We start from the raw sequence: 5,141 nt of genomic DNA on the forward strand, positions 1-5,141 counted from the left end.
GGGGGCAATTAGTGAAGGCCACACAACAGGGTCCGTGAAAGTCTGTGACTTTTGCGCATGCGTGTAGTATTATCGGGTGGCCAAACACATGATCAACCAGCTGTTCCCGAATCTTTTCTAAATGGAAAAAGCGCTGCTTTGTTTAGAGAAAAAGTTCACGCTCCGTCAGGCTACTAGTTTTGCCGAGGGAAGTTGTAGGGAAACATGTAGAATGATCTCAAAGTACATATGTCATATTGGTATAGTTTTGATAGAGGAAAACGTACACCTATGCTCCAAAGTGCATAATATCTCCAAATGCATTGTCAACACGAACACTTAAGTAATCTCACGGTACGGTTGCTTAAAATGGGCTTTACTTACTTGAGTCTTCTTTGTTAACTTCTTTTTTACAAATAAAACTTGTGTCGGATCCTTGCCATATAGGCTCAACTTTTTTTTTACATATTTGAATTTGAACCTGTAAAAAATAAAAATGAAACATGTTTCATAAAATATGAAACAGACATAATCTGAAATGCCACAGGACTTATCAAGTGACATCGCCAATGCTGTGATATAACTTTACTAGCAAGTAGCTACCCAACGGGGTGACAAAGTCAGAAATCTTGACCATCAATCATCCTGGCATCCGTCGTCAGAAATTAAGAATACAACAGCATGGGTACTCATCCAATTGTAGAGGCACGCTCTTAGTGGAGGCTCTTGTGCCTGTAGACATACGAGATGGTGAAGCGGATATAGAGCACAAGCTCGATGGCGCTGAGGCCAGCGAGCAGCTAGTAGAAGTAGTCAAGATGGGCACGGTTGAGGTTGTCTGCAAACCAACTATCCCCGCCACCGCTGCTGGTGACACGGTCAATGAGGGAGATCAGAGCGCCACTGATGAAGCCACCAATGCCCATCACACTAAAGTAAAGCGCCAAGCCAAGGCTACGCAAGTCGCTTGGCATCTGGTCATAAAAGAACTCCTGCATCCCAACCATCGCAAATACATCCGCCACCCCGATCATCACATACTGCGGCACAAGCCACACCCAACTCATTGGCACTGTTGCTCGGGCGTCATCCACTAGACCATACTCATGTGCCGTCTCTAGCCGTCGGGCTTCCACCAATGCGGCCACACACATAGTGGCTAGTGACACAACCATGACGGTGCCCACACGATTGCAGCGTTGTTAGCCCTGAAGGATTGCCTGTCATGCAGCGTAGTGCTGGCACCAACACACGGTCATATATGGGCACGAACAACAAGATGGCTGCTGGTCCGAATGTCTGCAATGCGGCTGGCGGCAGCTCTAGACTGCCAAAGAGGCGGCGATCCAGGGTGCGGCCTTGCTTGTTAAAAAATGTCATAATGTGTGCAAACACAACACCATACGCCAGGCACGCCGTCCAGATAGGTAGCAGCCGTAGCACGCTACGCACCTCCTCCAACTTGGTCGTGTTATCTCCATCTTTTGGATGGTGTTGCCTTATTGTCCCAAAGGAGAAGCTCGAGCTCCTGAAAAGTGTGGCAATGTTGTGGGCGAGGCGGGTGAAGGGACTTTGGGAACCTGGGGTTGGCGCATAGAGCCGGTAGCTGGGGCTGCCGAGGAGGAAAACAATGAAGGCGCTGATCATGATGACACATAGAGATCCAAATCCAATTCCCCAACCAAGGTTCTCCTGGATGTAGCTGACTAAGGCGACGGCAACGGCGATACCAATGGCTATTGAGAAGTACCACCAATTGAAGAAGGAGCAACGGGCAGCGCATTCTTGGGGGTGGTCGGGGTCGAATTGGTCGGCGGCAAAGGCCAGGCCACAGGGTTTGTCCGCGCCTTGCGCAATGGCGATGAGGTAGAGGGAGATGTAGAAGAAGGCCACCTTCACCGATGAAGGGTGGGAAGAGTAGTCGTTGTCGAGAGATGACGCTTGTTGTGTTGGGATTGTCGATGCTAGAGTAATCATGCCATAACCCTACATATGTGAAATGCATGTGTTACCAGACATACTAGAAGGTAGCACAAATAAATTGAAAAAAAGTTTAATTATGGTACATCTATGTCAATTAAATATATATAGCTATACATTTTCAAGCTAAATGCATATACACAAACTATGAGAAGTACTTCCTCCTTTTTAGAACACCCTTAATACTTATTATAGACGAAGAGCTAGCTAATTTCCTATGCTTGTGCCCGCCTGTCTTTTTTAGGGAGGAATAGGAGGTAATTTAACAAACTTGTAAGGTAAAAGAGATAGACAATATAGGCATTTCACCATCACTGATAACCCTTGTGTCCAAATATAGAATTGAGTGTATTTGAAACGGATGAAGAGTAGTTTAGTTAAAGTTGTTTAAAGTTAATTATTAGCACTATAACTTGTACAATAACTTAATTTAGAATTTAATTGGTATAAGTGACAAAAAGAAGTAAAATTAAATTCCTTAAGCATCTTTAGCTTTCCTTTAGTTCGACTATAATAAATTCAAAAACGTTAAGCTCTAAAAACAGGTACCCCCTATTTGAAATGAATGTGTGATACTATATTTTATAGATAAGTGAAGAATTCAAACATCTGATGAGATGTTCAACCTTTCATTAATTATATAGTGAGCATATACATGATCCACAAACCAAATATTCCAAATTCTTCTACCATCAAACCTCGAGATCATTGTCAACGACGTACCAACCTAGAGATACCCTTACCACTCAAGCGCGTTATCTAGCTGTTCGGGCATGTTTAATTAAAGAATTCATACATTTGATTTGATGAGATGTTTAGGATGTCATTAATAATAGTTATATAATTAACGGACACATGCATGATCCGCAAATACCTCCAGATCACAGTCAACCTTGAGATTGCACCTTTGCATTACCACTCGGGCTAGAGGACGTATTCTAGATGTTTGAACAGAATAGTTATATAATTAACGAACACATGCATGATCCTACAACCACCTCCAGATCAGAGTCACCCTTGAGATTGCATATTTGCATTACCACTCGGGCTACAATACGTCTTCTAGCACTTTGATCAGAATAGTTATATAATTAACAAACACATGTATGATCCACAACAATCTCCAGATCAGAGTCAACCTTGAGATTGCATATTTGCATTACCACTTGGGCTAGAAGATTTTCTAGCCGTTTGATCATATCGATTTATAGTTTTAAGCAACAAGTTTTTCATGTGTCAAGGTCGTTGCGTGCTCTAATTGACTGTGTTGGTGCATGGATTCTAAGCTCAAACTAAGACAAGCTTAACAAGCTGGCAAGACTGGTTAGCTATCATAATTCATAAACCAACAATCAACAAAACTAAGAGAGGCTTAACCATAAGAAGTCAAACTATAATTACCAGGGCATAGAGGGTGCTGGCAAGTATGATGGACCGGTAGCGCCCCAGCCACGAGTCGGCGAGGAAGGCGCCCAACAGAGGCATGAGGCTCGCCGTCCCCGACCAGATGTTCACGGCGGCCGCCGCTGAGGCGTTGGAGTGGCCCAATGGTCCTGTCAGATACGTGATAAGGTTCGCCGACACGCCGTAGTTGGCGAAAGTGCTGGCGAGCTCCATCGCTGCATGCATTCCGCACGGCAGAGTAAATCAGTTGTCGCCGATGAAAGGCTTAGGTAGGGCAGTGCCTGCACGTGTACGTACCGACGACGAAGAGGGCAGCTTGCCATCCGCCCGAGGTGTTGCGGTAGACGGGGCGGCCGCGGAAGTCGGAGACGCCGGCGAGCGGCAGCCCATCCTCGTCCACGCCGGAAAGAAAGGGCACCTCGGTGTCCATCTCGCAACGCCTATCGGTCGGTGTCAATGGGAGACGCGCGCTTGTTTCAAGTGTCCTGGTTTGCACATGGCTCATCTACATATAGATATGTGCCAGCTGAGCCTGCGTTGCTGGCTTGCTGCTTGCTGGTCCGATTATGATGGCGGTAGAATACTTCATTTTTCTGAGAAGGAACCATAGTTTGGGTGGCCGTCTAGTAAAGTTGGATGTAATTAACCTCAACACACAAGGGAACAAAACTTGGGGTTGACGTTCCCCATCTATATTTATTCTTTCAACGGGACAGGATCGAAGCAGGTAATGACTTCGTCAATCTTAAAACACCGCGATTACAATCTTAGATAGACCCCAGTGTGATTGTGGCTGTGTGGTGATGCATCTAATTTACAGAAGGTGTGGTGTGAGTGCAATCTTTTGCGCGCATCTACGTTGTACTTGGTGTTTCTAAAAAAACAAGTCGATTATCTTTCATACTCTGACGCTCCATCCCTTGCAGTACCTTGTTTTTTCTTTAGAGAAGAAAATCAGTATTAGCTCGGCGTTCATGCTGCGGGTATGCAAAGTTTCACCGACATTTTAATTCAGCCCAAGCGGATATGATGGAACAGGTTTTCCCACTTAAAGGTAATCGACTTGTTTTTTTAGAAACACCAAGTACAACGTAGATGCTGTAAAATAGGTTGGAAGCATTGAACCCTTTGTCTCGGGCCGCATTGATATATATATGGCAATAGCCTTGGCGTACAAGTTGCGATCTACGAGAGAGATCGAGAGATCGAGAGGTTACAGAAGATACGGGAGAGAAGAAGAGATAGAGGGAGAACACAAGTTAAATAGAGTCCTATCTCTATACAGTTTGAATTCTAACACTCCCCCTCAATCTAAACCTCATGAAGCTTTGCCAAGGTTGAGATTGTATGTAAACTTCTCTAATCCTCTCATAGTAAGCGGTTTTGTAAACACATCTGCAAGTTGATCTCTTGTAGGGATGAACTTGATCTCAAGCAACTTCCGAGCTACCCTTTCTCTGACAAAGTGGAAATCAACTTCAATGTGTTTTGTTCGTGCATGAAAAACAGGATTGGCTGAGAGGTAGGTTGTACCAATATTGTCACACCATAATCTCGCAGTCTGAGGAGCTTTAATTCCAAGCTCATAGAGTAGTGTATGTGGACAAGATTCGCCAAGGCTTTATATTCAGCCTCTGTACTTGATCTTGAGACAGTGGCCTGTTTTCTTGCGCTCCATGACGCAAGATTTGTTCCCAGAAATACAACAAAACCACCTGTAGACCTTCTATCATCAGCACACCCTGCCCAATCTGCATCTGAGTATGCGGCTACAAGCA

The 5,141-nt window shown here is 44.7% G+C and overlaps 1 pseudogene; it reads right to left on the minus strand.

The window, feature by feature from the left end:
• Positions 1-447: 447 nt before the first annotated feature.
• LOC119352500 lies at positions 448-3,806 on the minus strand (annotated as a pseudogene).
• Positions 3,807-5,141: the final 1,335 nt, after the last annotated feature.

This window comes from Triticum dicoccoides, chromosome 2A (genome assembly GCF_002162155.2).
Source record: "Triticum dicoccoides isolate Atlit2015 ecotype Zavitan chromosome 2A, WEW_v2.0, whole genome shotgun sequence".
In the NCBI taxonomy this organism is placed as follows: Eukaryota; Viridiplantae; Streptophyta; class Magnoliopsida; order Poales; family Poaceae; genus Triticum; species Triticum dicoccoides.